Source organism: Morone saxatilis, unplaced genomic scaffold (assembly GCF_004916995.1).
Source record: "Morone saxatilis isolate NCDOM2014 unplaced genomic scaffold, NCSU_SB_2.0 Contig6, whole genome shotgun sequence".
Taxonomy (NCBI): Eukaryota; Metazoa; Chordata; class Actinopteri; family Moronidae; genus Morone; species Morone saxatilis.
The window spans coordinates 4,923,978-4,941,914 of NW_023340206.1; positions in this window are offsets into that span (position 1 = coordinate 4,923,978).

A 17,937-nucleotide genomic window follows, 5' to 3' on the forward strand; every position below is an offset into this window, starting at 1 on the left:
GAAAGTTGCGAAACGATTAAAAGTTGCTGCTGTCCCAGAGCTTTGGAGGGAACACTATCTCCTGCTTTACTCTCAATCACTCGGCCTCCCTTAATGCCTTTCCGGCCTGCGTTGCTATTCATAGCGTGTGTATCTCAGAACCTAAGGTCTCCGATCAATTAAACATGCCTCTCAAGATAACTACATTAATTACACTGCTGTTTGCACGAGTCTGGTTGCATTGCAGCACACAGGAGACTTCAGGCTGAATGCAAGGCCAGATGGGAAGCGTTTTCTGTTGGGGCGAACGTTCTTGGATCATTACGCGTTCTTCTGGTGCCGTTACGAGACCAGTTAAGCTTTGATACAATGTTAAACGTTTCACAAATACTTGAAATACTACAAAAAAATGTATTACGACTTTAGCGATCAGCCAAGTCTTTTTTTGATTCACGAGCAAAGATGAGGTCAAATTTGAGGTCAAATTTCAAAGTTAGGGGAAAAAACGCTGCAGGTTTTGTTTTTCCTCCATAAGTAATATTTTATGCTGAGAGAGAAAGTGAAAGTTAAAGAGGAGGAGAGTTGAAGGGGAGATTTTGAAAGCGTGTAAAGGAGGAAAATCCAAAAGGAGAGGATGGGAGGGGGGTCTCTCTGAACTGTACACAGACTCAGCTTTGGGAAAACAGCCTCGGCCAAAACCGCTGAGTAATGCACCAGTTGTAGGTCCCTGCAGACACACGCGCACTCTCACACACACACACACACACACACACACACACAAACATTTGAGTCAGCGCTGCCCCGCAGTCTGCATCAAAAAGCCCCTCAAGTGATAAGCTTTGGCGAGAAGAAGGAGGATTCCAATGCTAATCTCCTAAACATGATTTTTCATACCGCTTTGCACAACATGCCTCCGGATTAAAGACATTCTATTAAAGAGAAGGGGCTTAACATATGGAGGGAAAGAAAAGCCAAGCTGTACTTGGTTGGGTTTAGCTGTCTGAGCTATAGTTCAATAGTCCCTCTTTTTTTTTTTTAAAGTGCATTTGCTCTACAGTATGTGCTGTGGGATGATCCCTCCAAGTAGTAACACATCGGAGTGGGTGTGGGGGGGAATGGAATTAGTGATTTGCAGAGTTTTACGTCACTATTTACAGGGACGTCTAGGTGTCACAAGACTCTTGTGTGTTTGTGTGAATGACGGTTTTAATACTATTAAAACACCATAAAACACCGCAGTGGAAAAAGGGCAGTGAGGAGTGGTGGTCCAGAACTGTTCTTCCAGTTCTGGGGGGGGGGGGGATAAGGGATCAAGGCGCTGTTTTGTGGTTATTCTCTCCTCCCCTCCTCCTCCTCGCAGGTCAGCGCAAGCTCATCTGTTTTCCCTGTGATGCAGCCAAATGTAAAATGGGCTGCAATCAATATCCTCCATTAGGAGAAAGGGCCCGTGCATTGGATTGTTTTTATTCTTCATTGAGCATAATTCGAATTAAAATATCTTTCAACAGATGGAAGATGTGCCTGGGCCTGCCTGTGTGCAGCATGTGGCATATGGGGGATATTAAGCTCGGTATATAGATGATAATACTAACAGGCCTTGTTGATGCTAATATTTTTGTTCTGCGGTTGTAATACAAGAGTTTGGGCTTTTTAGAGCAGATGTTAGAACACATTTAAACATATGATTTATAATATACCAGCTCCGCTATCCAAGACGTTATACATTTTAAACGACAGATCTCTCAACACTTTTAGTTCTAAATTTCAAATATAAATTTCCGGACCGAAAATTTAATGTTTGCTGTGTTAATTACATCTGAATGAAATAATGGGGAGAAAAATACATAGTCTAAAGGCTAGGAGAAGAGCACAAGTAGGGAAATATAGTTGTCAGTAATGTATATTGTGTGTTTGGAAGACTTGATTGAGTTTCACAGAAATCTGAATCCACTGAGAGGAGGAGAAGCAGCGCTAGGCTGAGAGACTTACCGTGTTAGTCAAAGTAAAGACATAACAGCATAAGCTTGAATCTCATTTACTGCAGATGACAGATGAAAAAAAAGGGGGCCTCTAAGGAGTATCACATTACCTACCTTTATACCTGTGGGCACCGATATGTGACACTATGCAATAAATGCGCCAGCGTTCCAGGGTGCTGCTGCTGCTGCAACTGCCCGTACACACATTTTACTGAGGCAGAGTTTCACAGGAGGCAGTAATATACTCGTGGCTGTTAAACCTCAATGTGCAGAGCCACAAAAGCACAGTTGGTCAGTGGGACCAAGATAGTTAACTGCCAGGCTGAATAGAAAGTAATGAATCCTGGTTAAAAAAAGAAACATTTTCAAAGCTATGAAAGGGTTTTTTATAAGCTATAGAGGTGTGGTTGCCTTTTTTTTTATTAAATTTTTTTTAACTTTAACTTTTTTTACGATCTCTGTAGACGTTTAAATATTATGTCAAAGCATGCAAATAAAATATTAAAACCCAAAGCGAACACATTTTTTTCACTTGGACCGTAATTCTTAAGTCTGCATAACTGTGAAACTTCCAAATGACTTCCAGCTGGTTGCACAATAAATGCTTTGACACACAAACAAACCCCGACTTCTAACAGTTACAAATACTTTAATTGCGCTTTAATAATTAAAAACAAATGAAACTGGAAAGAAATAGAAAAGCAATATAGGGAACATTTACCCCCTGCTGTGGCCACTGACATAGATTACATTGTTACTCTCCGCAGGTAATACTTTCATGGCAGTTGTGTAAAATTACTGACCACAGTAAAAGGTGTATTGATGTGTAGCGTGCCTTCATTTCATGCCAGAGAGCACAATTTGCATCCCGTCACAGTCAATCTTGGTTAAACATTGTGTTTTAGTGTTTTTACAGAACTGATTAACATCAACTGTTCCTTGTGAGCATCGACGTCATCAGGACGGTCGTATGATTACAGAACATGATGATACAACACCATGTCCATTAAATATTGCTTTAATGGCATTAAACTATAGACTACGGCTGATGTGAGTCATCCATATTTGTTTGATTCTCCGGCAATTCTGCAGTTGGAACTTTAAGAAAAAGGCTGTTTCCCTGTTGGAATTACGATTTGGATTCCAACACTTAAGCAGAATAGTACAGGAGCAAGGACAGCTGCCTCTGAGATTCTGTTGTGCAGAACCATCAAGAGAAAACTTTACAGAAAGAATATCTGAGAGTGGAGCCAGACCAATGTGGCATCTTTGAAACCGATACTGAAAATGTCCACATTATCGATATGGCGGCAGATACAGTGAATTTTTGAACTTGAATGTAAGTAGACCTTTTCTATGTTTCTATGTTAACGATGCAAAGACATTCAGAAGACTGATTTCTCAAACACGATACGATACCGATATCCTTTAGACAATATATCGGTTTGCTGGCCAACTTATATATCGGTCAGGCCCAAGGGAATAAAGCATAAAATCGACTATAACTCCTGCTGTGGCTGCAGAATTAAATTCCAGAGGTCACAGAGGCCTTCCGTCAATGACATGCACAAAAGAGTCCTTTCTAGTAATAAAAGGTAAAACCGCCCCCATTGTATTCTACTCCATTTAATTTCCAGCTAGTTATTTATCGAGCCGGAACTGTGTAAAATATGATGGGCGACACGGGCTCGATTCATATTCATGGAGAGGATGCAGTCAAATATTAAATAGCAGCGAATATCAAGTCAGCTCTCTTGGAGAGAATGAGCCGTGCAAAAAGCTAACCTGCCTTAGTCATACTCAATGATCACTTTTTGACTCCTCTGTGAACATTATGCCCGGTGGTGATGCTCCTTTTTGCTTTGAGTGATGAGTCACCCTGTATGCCTGTTTCTAAACTGCCCTACTTTTTTTTTTCTCTGCCATCCACGCAATCAACCCATGAGGCCTACAAACAGAGCGAATGGAAGAGATGATGGGGGCGGGTACTACAGAGCCTTAAATCAGGATGTAATTCCACAACGAAGCATGTCCACTATCATAAAAAAAGTGTAATTACCGAGGCCGCTCAGACAAAGAGACTGACAGGTTAATGCGGTGGGAGGGGAGGTGGAAAAGTTCGTGGGGTATTAGGAGTCACCTTTTTAACCAACTTCCCAAGTATTTACAGGCTATTAATTAATGTGGCCCTCAAAACGCTTTTAGTGCATTTGATTGGCAGCAGCCCAGGCCCATTTCCTTTCATGACGGCTGGAAAAACAAATAGCGCAGAGGCTTTAGGCGTAATTGGCATCTGCATGGCCCACGAGAGAGAGAGAGAGAGAGAGAGAGAGAGAGAGAATATAATTTCCATGACAAATTACGAAGGTCGCCTCTTACCTATATGACAAGCAATTAAAGATATAGAGTTCTGATTATGAATAGCTTTTTGCTAAACATGCTTAATTGGAATTTTGTCAACCTGTTTCATTTTAATTGGGATGTCGGCCCTGTTCAAAGAGCAGTGTAATTATTTTTCCTTCCACCTAACTACGGAAGCTCACAGATTCCACCAAAAGTTGAAATTGCTTCAATTAACTTTATCAGACTTATATCCACCCTTGTACCCCAAATGAACTTATTAAGTCCCCATTTCTTGACACTCACTGTTTATTACTAATTCAACTTTTAATTATATTACCCCTGTAACCTTGGACGGTGTAGCAGTGCTCTGTTTCCACATCCCCTCCTTACAAATGTACAGTTCACCTTCAGGACCTTTCCACAGCGTGCAATCATGACCCAGGGAACGTGACGCTTTCCACTCCAACTAAACACTTAAGAGACTGATTCCAATGAGTAGTTCAGTTCTTTGGCTGAAGATGTTGTAATCAGCGAATGCAGCAGGTGTGGCGAGAAGCACAGAAACCTGCAGAAACCCGGGCTCGTAATGACTCACAGTTGATAAGTTCTACTCTAGATCAGCTGCACTTAATCCCCGTCCCGAGGACTTGGTTCTCTTGCAGGCAGCCAGGTGGTTAATGCACTTCATTAAGTTAAGTGGACACCGTTAAGAGGGGGAAACAGGACGAATGTACCCCCCAAACAAATGCAAAAATCATCTTATAGTTGATTGTAATAACACAAATATGGCATTTAGATGAATTGAGATTGTTATAGTATGGATTGAAATTTGTATGCATTAAACACAGACTGCAGACTCACATTTGGAAACACAAACGGTGGCTTTAGGCTGGATGTTTCCCACTTAGTGCGGTTTATATTTTTCTCCAGCTTGGCAGCATATCAGGGGGGGTTGCAATGGAGGGAAAAATGTCCAGCAAACCTCGTAGGCCAGTTCACAAATCCACACCGAGAGCTTCCTTAGCCCAGACTGAAGGACGTCTGTAAACTGCTGGCCAACAGTCGCACCTCAGCCGGTGGTAGGCGTCCACGAAAGAACCCACGCTGCACTGCATGAACCCCTCGCATTCAGAAAGATCAATTTCACAGGCATCCTCTTTGGCGTGTGGAGAGGGGAGAATTGGATAAGGGCAATGTGACATTACCGTATGAGGATGCTGGGGCTGAGCGGTTGCTGTAGCAACAGACCGAGGAGCCGGATGATGGACCTCCAGTTGCCGGAGGAATTTCCCTTGTGGAGACGCAACTGTTGTTTGTCAGTTTTAATAGGTTTTGTTGCTGTGACAGTTTCACACGTACTATCTACAATCGCACTGATCCTCGACTGTGTCACTGTCAAAGAGCCTGTTTCGAAATGTTTTTCTCATGTACTGGCAACACAGCTCAGATTATTCCATTCAGGCAGAAATTGAATGATGAATCACAGTAAAAACTACTATCAATTTATTATTATTATTAAAAATATTCATTGGCTGTCTCTCCGTATATTAAACCAGTGTTATGATTCCGTCTGTGCTACTACTATACAGTAAGGATTCTGATTTCCATGCAAGGCTGTGTGGAAAAGATAGGAATTCAAAAGCAGCCTTGACAGAGACACGATAATAACAGCTCCATGGATGTCTCTTCAGAATGTAGATGTGGGTGAATACATGTCAATCAGCATGACAATGCACGACACGTAGTTAATCTGAATGTGACAATAGACATATAGGGCGAGCAGATAAGGGTACTACTGAAGGAAATCAGCTAAATGGTCAATTCAGCTGTGTCCTTCAGCTCGGCGTAGGTGGAGGGATAATGGTAACCAATTTTTGTGAAGACTCCGCAATCAGAAGGGAACGTCTCGTCGGAAAAAGATTCCACCGTTTTTTCTTTGCGCTTCTGCAGCAGATGGCGGTGGCTTTTACTCATCAACCGGCCAGCAGACCTGAAGACAAAGAGTGCGGCCAATGCATCATCAAAAATGGCAAGACACCACAACAGAGCTCCTTGGTCACTCTGCCCACCAGCGTGAAGTCAGTAAACCCAGTGACCGTGGCTTTCGCCCACATGGCCACCCTGGGCTCGGTCAGCTGCTCGGGTCAGAGCAGAGGGATCCGTGGGACAGTGCTCCGGGGGAGTCGCAGATGCTCTGCTGTGGGGGAGTGCTGTGAAAAGATTCCTTTTGTTCTTGTGCTGCGTGGCAGTAAGAGCGCAGCGGCGTGGTCCATCTAAAGGCGAATGCTTGAGCTGGAGTCTGGACTTCCATTTGATGGGGGTGAAAAAAACCAACATTCGCTTTTGAGTCAGACCACCACCAGCTCCATAGAGGGAGGGTGTCAGTATGGATTAATGTTGGCAGGAATGTCTGTACTGGACAGCCTCTTCAGTAGAAATATTGAATATTTCAAGCAGCAGCAGTAAGAGTTTGAAGGTGTGGTTCACCTGCAGGGTCCCAGAAACAGGCCCAACGCGACCTACTAGCATTGCACTGTGATCCTCGCTGTCATATCATTATTTACTTATTCATTTTCTCTCCAGGTTACTTGGCCACAACGCTGCGTATACTATGTTTTATTTGTCAGCTGCCAAGCCTGGAGCAAACACAACCAATACCTATGATTTGAAATTAATTCTGAAATGACTGATTACGTAATGCTGTTAAAGGTTGAGCACTTGAACTTGAGTGTTTTATTCGGGGTGGAACCGAAGACAGACTGTCCTTCCTGCCAAAGCAGATCCACACTCCTCTGCACAATATTATATAACATACTACAGCGATATTAAATTAATCTCATTAATTAGGATGAGTACATGAGCCTCAACAGTCCCATAAAGTGACGCGTGTGGATTCTGCTTTGTTCAGTCTGTCCCCTACCTGCAGAGCAGCTAACGCTGTAGCTCGCCACTGTAGCAGCAGGAACAGATGAATTTCTGTCTGTGCTGAAACTAATTATTCATTTGGATGTCCATGCTCTACTTAGTTATGGCATCCAGCGCTGGAGTCCGCAGTTGTGTGAGATGACCTGTATTTTTTGGTGGGGATATGCATGACAGCCCTGCAGGTGGCGCAGGAGATTTTATTTCCTCAAAAATAAAAAAATAAGAAACCATAATCATGTTTTCTGACAGCAGGTCTGAGCAGAGCTACTCTGCTGTCAACATTATTTAATCATGTTGATGTTAATGTAGGCTTACTGTAGCCTAATTATGTGCTATGCATCTGTATTGTGTAGGAAAATAAACAGATAAACGCAAAAATAAATATTGGATGAGACTTAGTGGGCAGGCTCTATAATAAAACATGATCTACTTTCTTACTTTCCATTAAGAAATATGAATATTGCACTAAATAAAGCGACTCAGGGGCTCCCCTGACCTCTCCTGGCCTCAGACCAGGGACCAGTAGACATTTTCAGTAAAGCATTCAAAGGCAGGCAAGTGAACGTGTTAACATCAGAATCATACATTCTCCCCAATATGTGCATTCATTAACATAAATAAAAGCTCTGATATACGGTGGTGAGATCTGATTCCATTAAGCCACAATCAAAACACAATATGCAAACATCAAAAGATGGAATATTCCTAGAAAGAGTTCCACATACGATGAGGGGGATTACCTTGAAATTCCATATCACACATGCACAAATTTTGATTTGTTAAGTGGAATACCCTGGGCCTCAGAAAACAATTTAATTTACGGTTTCCTGCTCTAAATTTAACAAGGCACTTTTCTAACTGGAGCAAATACATTAATAACTGTATTTTTTAAATCATCTTTAGGGTTTCCGTTACCAGTCCCCCCCCCCCGCTGTGAGATAATCTGAGAGTGCAGCGCAATGTTATGTCCCACCATATGTGTTTGTTATTTTTTCTCTCATTAAATCTGGGTTGGGAGTAGAAGCCTGCAGTATCTCATGTTTAATTTAAGGCGAAGATGTGTCGGCTCCACTCGTCTTAAGCTCAGGCTTTTTGATCTTCTTTCATTAGAGGATGTTCAATATTTATCAGCGCAGTTTCCCCATTATTCTGCCCATGGATAGGTCCGACTCTTTCACCACTTCAGAGTCGAGCAACTATCATGGCTTTCTTACAGCACGCATTTGTTAAGAAAATGATACAGTTATCCTTCTGCAGCACTCTTTCTGTCGGAGACGGGTTTCAGAAATCCCCGAAGCATCTGACCAGAGGCCTGTAGTGGTGTTTGAGAATCATTTTCGAGTCCAGTCCTCATTTTTAAACTGCACGTAAAGGACAGATATAAACCACTAAGAAAATATCAAACACTAGACCCAATTTGGCTATATCTCTGAATTCCATTCCCAAAAGTTTAATCAGATTATTTTAACTAGTTTCCAACATTCCCGTGAGTCATACGGTGCTTATAAAATCATTTTCAAATGATTTAACTACTTGCCTGTCTCCCTAAGGTGTATAGATGTTCCAAAAATGTAATTTTATCTTCATAAGATGCTGAATTTTCTATTTGAAATTAGATCTGTGCTGTTTGCATTTGCTAAGATTCATACTTTTTAAACCACAGTTCTGACAGAATTTTTTGGAGTAAGGTAATAATTGTTACACCGCTTGATAAAGTAAGATGAGAAAATGAGGGGAATTAAAACCTGAGGTCAGTGATACAAGGCCAGCTTGTCCACTGTAACCTCACATCCAGGCCCTTGGTTCTGTTCGTGGTCTCTGCACCTCTCTTTTTTTTTTTGTTTCTGTGACGCCGTAAGGTCGCCTCTCATTGGTACGAGCTGTTGCTGGTCAGGCTGCCATGTTAGCAATCAGAGCCAGCTTGCCAGCTTGACAGCGGGGCCACGTCTGTCACCCCGGGCCGAGGTCAAGCCTTTCAGCGCGCCGCTGCGGGCCGAATGTAAAAACTGCGACCCCGTGCAGGGATGTGAGTGGAGTTCTTTATTTGCCGCTTTTTATGTGACATGAAAGAGTGACCATTACAGAAGGCCAAATAAGAGCTTGTGGTTTTGTTCAGCTGTCAGTGAGGGGATGGAAAAATTTAGAAAGGACAAAGTGGAAGTCTAATGCGAGTACAAACCGGTTAGACATATTTTGGCTTTATTTGGCCCTCTACTGTGTGCAGTAATACAAATGAATGCTTTGTGGTTCGTCACTGTGGCACAAAGGAACATTTTGAGCTTTGTTGGATTGAACTGTTTTCCTCCGGCAATTTTGTTATTCAACCTGACAGCTCATTGTATGTCTTTAGAATATGCCTGACATCCTGTGGTCGACGGTTCAATATGCTTTTGTACGACCAAATTCCCATCGGACGAACGCTGGTGTTACTTTAGGAGAAAAGTGCCTCTTAGTGAAACATTTTTCAGTGGCGGGAGGGACTCCGAAATATTCAAAAATAATATCCCACATATATTTTTATCAACAAATGTGTTTTCATGATCATGTGGTTTAACAGGCGTTATGTGACCTACAGGTCAAGAAGTCAAAACAACGCGCAAATGGAGCTTGGCTAGCCTTGGTGGGCCTAACTTACTGAACGTTTACTCAGGTCCAAACTAAGTAACACAAAGTCAAATAACCAGCTAAGACCACTACATTGGTCCCCAGCCTCAGCTATATATTTTTTTCGATGGAAACGCATTTTATTACAGCTTACTTAAGGAGGGCTAACCGTTTAAGCTCAACGATGGGTCCATAACGTTACCGGCAGTCCGTGACCCGGCTTGGAAGCTGTAAGTTTTGCCATGTTTTCATGTTGTTTTATGTTGTATAGCCTGCTGAACTTTGCTTTAGCATGTTGCGCCGCTACATAGCTACTGCCTCAGGCTTGATGTTTTTGGACTCATGTTGTAATAATAAGGAGAGCAATATCTTTGGCTTTAATATGCATTTAGAATGTGTGTGAGTGTGTGACCTAAAACCTGAAGTCTAGTTTAAAAACAAAAAGAACCAGAAATCAATCTTCTGTCTGGTTTCACCCTAAACCTAACCCTAGCACACCAAAGAAAAAGCCTTACCAATAAGTACAACTTTTTGATGTGTTTCTTGTTGGTTTCTCCGTGCAGTACTTTCTTCTTACACATTATGCCTCTACAGCTGTGGCAACTATGGTGAATCATTGCTATACCGCCTCCTCAGCTGCCGGTCAGGGCACCTCGACAAACTGGAGCTGTCAAGAGTTCAGCATCCAAACAATATGGTGTTCTGTCACTGAACCAGATTATAGCATTTTTATTTTGACAGTCAGACAGTCCCTGATATTTTTATGTAATGGCCTTGAAATGCCATAAAAGACTGTAATACAGGGAAATCATGAGACTTAAAATGTGTATTACACCATCCCCTGTGCTTGTGGCGCACAATGCACTACAGCGCCACAGGTGGTCAAAATCTCCACAGGGATACCTAATAATGAGCTTCTAAAACTGTATTTAATTCTCTCAAAATAAAACAGCCCCTCTGTTGTGTAACTGTATCCACCTGCCACACCAGCAGGTACACACGCTAATGACTAAATGATCTGAAAATATTTCACTCTCAGACGGACAGGAGGTCTGCAGCCTTCAACACAAAGCCGGCCGCACGCAAATTACAACTTTCATGGTTACATAATCTCAAATTTTTACGCTTTTGGAGAGAAAACGAGCACTCCAGAGGCTCCTGTCAGACTCTGAAGGCTTACAATAACAACCTGACAAGGTGCCGTTGTAGGTGGCTAACAAAAGGGCCAGGATGTGTGCGGTAATGCATTTTTATATTTCTCCTCTTCATATAAGAATGTTGCAGGCCAAATTCAAAACAGACTGACTCCAGGTCGTAGCTTTAAATTGTAACCATTAGGGTTTATGATCACCCAGAGGTCTCATCTCACTTTCACTCTCAGTGACACACTGTACCAGGTAAGGAGGAAATCAGCAGGGAAATTGAAAAGACATTTCTGATAAAAAAAATAGAAAAAAAAAGTCCTGCCAGAGGATTTAAATCTCTCTGTCTCACTCATCCCTCCCCTTTCAAATGCTGAAAAGGAGTGGTAGCAGTACAAAGGGAAGCTAGACAGGAAAAATAAGTCCAACTCTCTCAACTCGGCAGGTCTCTGATGTCTTGAAAGACCTCTCTTGGATGTTCTCGGAGTAACTCCTTCTTCTTTGCAGCTAAACAGATTTGTTGATGACCCGCAGAGACACGACTGTGCACCATGCAGGAGAAGTTTTTCCCTCCCTCCATATCGCACATGTCAGCTACTTTCTTGCTAGGAAATGTTCACATCTGGTTCCTGTGCCTCTGGATTCCGTTCTTTTGATCAAATCTTCTGCCTGTATAGCAGCTCGATGTACAATCCAGCAGCAATTCAAATGCGTTTACAAGTTAAGACATTTCCATTTCCAGGGTCGTTTAATCATGAATGTAAAATGTTTCTTTTTTTAGTGAACTCATGTTAAGCTGAGTTTTCATTGCTTTTTGCGTGTCATAGAAACTTGCTGCAGCTTTTTGTGCAAATTTTTCTGATGTTTTTATGAGGATAAATCTTTTTGGACATATTCGTATAAGTGTAATAAAAAAAAAATGATCTATAGGGTTTTTCAGTTAAGGCAATTGATCTTAGGCTGGGTGAAGAAATGAATACTTTAATAGTTTTGAAAGACTTCCCCAACAAAGTGTTGATAAAGTGGTAAATTCCCTTTTTGAGGTCAGGCTAAAACTTGATAGCTCTGGTGATTGAACTCCTGGTTTAGAGGAACAGCTTGTTATCAATTAGCAGCCCTCATCCGACACACAATAATGCTTCAAATAGGATTACATTGACTAAATCAGAACAGACAAGGCCACGACGCCGTCTCTATTTGCGCACGCACGCGCAAACACGCGCATAAAATCTGTACTGTTTTCAATATTGCCTCTCGTCCACTCAGCAAGCCAAACGGGTCAGTTGGAATCTAATGAAACAGCAATTTCATATGACAAATTGAGTCTCGATAGCAAAAATTTAATTTAAGCGTGACAAGGCTACCATAGCTGAATGTCTACAGATGATTATGCCATTTCCCTGGTAACCCGTGAGACCCAGTTGATATGATTGGACTTGAGGAAACGTACATATGCATGCTAGAAGAAGCACTTTTTATTCACTCATATGTAACTTGAGAGAGTTTTAGTAGACGTTATTGGGTGGTTTCCAAATTGCATTGTCCGTTAGTGTGAGTGCACGCGGATATGCATGTTATTATGCATTGGTAAATTGCTTGAAAATAAGTTTATTTTAAGACTTATTGCACAATAATCCCTGTGATTAAATCAAGAGCCACTAAAATGAGGCACTAGACTTGATGAGTAGCTGTAGAAAGACCCTACAAACTCAAGTAATGTGAGAAAAATAATGTAAAAATCAATATCCAAGCTTACATTTCTCTATTTGGCTCACTCCTTTGGGGAATAAAAAACTGCCTGTGTTTGGTGGTCTGTTGGACGTGTATGAAAAGATATTAACATGAACATTTGGGACCCTGATGCTGACCGAACAGCTGTACCCAATCACGTTTGTGGCGGTGATGCAACACAGACCAACCACAGTTATCGATATTAACGCTTGCATGATGCTAAATTAGACACATTTATCATAGTATCCACACAGGAGATGCCATCTTCTTCCTGTTTCTAGTCTACTACATCTATTGGATTTTTTCTTTGTCATGATAGATGAAGCCTATTTGCAGTCTCAAGTGTTATTTCTATGTGAGCTCTTTCCTGGTCGGCACCAGTTAAGATGATAAAACTGTCCGTCACAGCTAAGTGGAAGTTCCACTGCAGTGCTGGTAATACAGGATGATGATACAATCGAGACTTAGTCATTGGTCAGTGTCTATGAGACCTAAACTGACTAGAATTTCAAAAATGGACTAGAATTAATCATTTTCCTATTTTTTTTTAGAGAAACCTATAAAGACACAATTATGCAATTAACATCCTATCTTACTCTGTAACATGTACAGCTAGAAAGGCACTCGGAGAATGCAGACTTCCATCAAGGCTAATAGTACAGTGAAAAAAATCAGTGTACCTGTCCCGTGATTCTGATCCACTCCAAAATTTTGATGACCTTGGCTTTTGTACTAAGATGGCAAAAGGGGAAAAAATTCTAAGACTGAATTCTGTTGGTGCATTTCCATTCTGCTAACGTAGCTCATTTTAACTCCTCCCAGCGGGGACGCAAAAGAGACGTGAGGATGGAGGAGTTGTATTCAGCCAAACACGTTGTGATCTAAGGCAAGCCTTGTGTCCGCCAAGACGAAGGGACTGAAAGATCATCGATGATGGTGGACCCAGATCAATTTTCGGGTCACTGGAAGGACATAGGAGCGAGGACGGCACAATTAGCAGAACCAAAAGCACCCTCTGATGAAACTTTTCTCTCTCTACAGGGGTGATTTCTACCAGCATGAGAGTGCCCCCATCCACAGGCCACAAGGAGTTAGTAGGTGTCTGAGACTGAAAATCATGGGAGTCATATCCTATGGCCTTCACTCACCAGCCTCAACTCACCTGAAAATCTAAAGGAGTCTTGAGTGACATGTTGGAGAGCACATTTTGTAACTATCATCAAAACAGCAAATGAGGGAAAATATTTAGGAAAAAATGGTGTCCATCCTTTCTGTAGAACCTGTGTCAAAGAGCGCTGAAGCTGTTGTGGTGGGTTGTGGTGACCCCGCACCTTGCTAAGACACTCTATGTTGTGCTTTATTGCAGAGGTCACACGTCAGGAGCTCATCCTGACATCCAGTGTCTTGCTTAGGGGACACTCTTGCAGTATAAATCCTGAGTGAAACAGGGACTTGAGTCTGCTCCAGCATACATTAAGGGGAAGTCAGCGTAGACTCACATTTGTCCCCACAGTTTCGGATCAATCTGACTTTGAAAAGAAGAAAGGAGTCCAGGGAGAGCAATCGAATTCCCGCCTTGGATGGGCACGGTTCCTGCGAAGTGACTGCTAACCACTGAGCCACCACCTGCTGTAAAAGAGTCAAATAACTTCTAAATCATTGTGGCTTCAACACCTGAAGACTATCCCTTTATTTTTTACTGACACAGCAGATAGGCAATCAAACAGTCATCCGGTACATTGTGTCTTCAGAGGGGTCTCCCCCCTGTACAGAAAGCTCACTGCAGATTTTAAAGCACTTTAAAGAATAGGTGAACTGCCTGACCTCCACCTCCACAATTAGTTTTGCCTGATGCAGCTCTCCCTTGTATCGATCCAGACTCTCTAGTGCAGGCGGAGAGGGAGTGGATGAATGGCTTCGCCCTGCTCACTCGTACTGATCTCTGTAACCATGTTTGGCCCAGTGCTTACAATTACATCTAAAATGTATCAATATGCATAACCTATACATATCCTTTTAGAAATACATGTACTTCACAAACAATACAGACCCTATCATACTGAGTGCCCTTGGGCTATTATACTGTCTAACACCTATCCTAAATTTTTCACACTTCCCTGGCTTCTGCACTCCAAATCCTGCAAAGTACAGAGCACTTTTGCATCCTCTATCATGGTTGTTTTTCCAGTCTGTTTAATTGCATATTTTATTCAGCAATTCTCTTCGTTAAACCACAACACAGTGCAAGCGCAGCACATTATGTGTTGACTGGTGGATTTTTTATTTTATTTTTTTTTAACTTCACCCTTCCACCCCGGCGCCTATAAAGTACTAATGCTCTTGTTGTAATGTAGCCAAGCAAAACAGTGCATTAAGGTAGAGAGTAATTCTGGTGGGATTTTTTCTTGGTTGCAACAGCTCAAGGATAAAAAGTCCAGAGATACAAACTACATATTATTATTGTTCAGACTACACATCAATGTCTGACATTTGTGAGTAATTTTTGAGTCGTACAATTAATAGAGAAAATTGCATTTTTCTTCTTTTAAAACTGGAATATGTGGGCACTTTGCCTCTTATCTAGTCAATAACAAGTGGAGGGAAATGAACACCCTATGATTAGACAAATACACATTTTTAATCGCCAAAGCAACATCTTCTCTCGCCTTTGTAGAAAAGCTGTTATTTTTAAAGACTTTAAAAAGATAATTATTATGAATTGATATGTTTCACGCCTTTTGGCTGATTGACTTAAGCCCGAGATGGGGCCGAATATTATGGGCAAAGTGACGCATTTTATTCTCCCTCCCTCAGTCCGCGAACATCAAATGAGTCAGTTTGATACATGAATGAAACATCGGGAGTCTTTGATTGAATGACATATTTAGACTTGGGCCACTGATGAGGAAAGTACCAGCATGATGACAAAAGCCCTCCAGTACCATAATCACCTATGATGAGAAGGCCTCTTTAGATGGCCTGAGAGGATTATGGCTTCCTCTTTATGGTCCATTGAGTGCAAATGAAAGTTGGAACATGAGGCAGTGATCAAGAGGACACTTCAGATTTAATGTGGATTTTGATTTGACATATTCCAACCATAAATGTTGTTCCACGAAAGATGGTCATGAACAGGAAACATTTGTGTCGTCGTCCCTTTTTTTCGCAGTTAGATAAAGTCTAGATGGTCTTCTCTCCTCAAAATTTTAGCATCTAATCGACCCCCTCGGCTAGAAGTTGTATTTATTATAAAAAGCTCTAAAAAAGTCCACTCAACGAAAGAACACAGGCCATAATCACAAAGTATCTAATCTTACAGTTCTCCTAAATAGCACTAAAGGTTCCAAGCTAAGAGTTTTCCCTTTAGATCAATTAATGAAGCTGCTGCTAGCAACTTTCCCCTAATGGAAGATGTCGAAAAATGAAGATAAAGGGCCTGGGTTGACTTCTCGGCTATTGATAGCACGCTTCGTGAATGCACTCCGCTGGCTGACAGATGGTTGTCCATTTGTGTCTCAAACGCACAAACATACCAAACCCTATTAATGAAACAGCCGACATTTTGAGATAATTTTGTAGTTTTACTTAGGCTCTGGTTATGCATGGATGTACAGTGAGTTAAAGTGAGTTATCTCAGTTGAGCTAAGGGCAGGTTTTGTCTCAAGACTGTATGCAAACCATGCTGCCTCTCTTTTGTGGAGCAGTTTATACTAGATGAAATGCTATCATTGTATCCTTCAACTATGTCCAGCCTGCATGGGCTGACGAGATGCCACAACATGATAGAAGCCAGAACTCGAATTTATGTCTTCATTCCTTGTGGAACCTTATATTTTATATTCTGTATAGTTGCATTTTCCCATAAGGAGTAGAATCTGAGCTCCATAGATCTTAATTTCTCAAAAACAATCTCACTTGCAGGTCTGTTTTGTCTAAAGGCAAATTGGAGGATAAAAAGAAAGCTGAGCTAAATAATAAGTTGCGTTATGATTGTAAGGTCTGGCTTTGTCTCTGCTGCGTTTTGAACTTTGCTTTTCAGATAAATGCTGACGGGGTCCAACCACTTGTAGAGAGAAAGGGAAAAAAAACATAAATGCACAGCTAAATTGCATCTCCTTTCCTCAGATTTAAAAATCAGCAATTGCTGCTTTAGGTAGTAATTTTCTGATGGGAGGTTGATGGGTTTTATTTTTAGGTAGGTATTATACCATAACGAGTGGCATCAAGTTAAAAGTCTGTTAAGTCAAGTGGGTACGATCTTAAGCCTCAGTGTTCTGCAGTTAAAGTTAAATAGCTACCAAGGCATACGAAACAAATGTCCCAATTCTGCTATTGTTTTGTGTCATTTTGGAATTAAATCCATATTTGTCATTATTGTGGTGATAACAAATAAAACTTGGATGACTCACACGAGACATCCGTCACAACGTTGGTGCTACTTCAGATCTGCGGCGCCTCCATTAGCAGGTAGCACAAACAGCAAACAGTGGAAATAAAAGCCGAGGAGATTGGCATTCAGGGAGATTCTCCAATTTAGCCATGACAAGTGTGTTGCAAACAAGTGGGGGAAGCGTAGCAACCAAAATGAAAGTGACAATTTTATTTTATTTTTTTGTTATACTTTTTTATTTAAAATTTTTACTGTGTGCACACATGCGTCTTTTCCAGCTTGGCTGTCGGCTTGGGTTGGCCTCAGGTACGGGTGACAACCTAAAACAAATATGAAGAGTCGAGCATAAGGTGAGATGTGTTTGGAGCCCAGCCCGTGGTGCGAGTGCAGCATATGTGCCACTTTTCGTCATAGCAGTATTTAGTTGCGTGAGGTTTCATTTGACCAGCTACTTCTAATACTTGGAATCCTAACAGCACCTGCTGCTCTGTAATCAGTGCTCACCGGACAGGATTAAGCCTGATTTAATGGGCGTGCAGTCAATTTGCTGGCACCATCGGCTAGAGGTGTAATCTGATTGGAAATACTGTGCCTGATCGGTGGAAAACTGTATTAAAGTGCTTAATTTTTAGTTTTGCACAATACCAAGGTTACAGGTTTTATGACTTATTAATACCTCTTTACTTCTGACTGTGTGTTCAAATGAATATAATTAATCATGACCTTTTGTTGATTTAAGTGAAAGCTGTTTTTTAGTCTTTACCCAAGGAATGACGCATTGATTTTATATTGGAGCTGCCTGTATTGACAGTTAATTCATCACTGTAGTGTGTGTGTGTGTGTG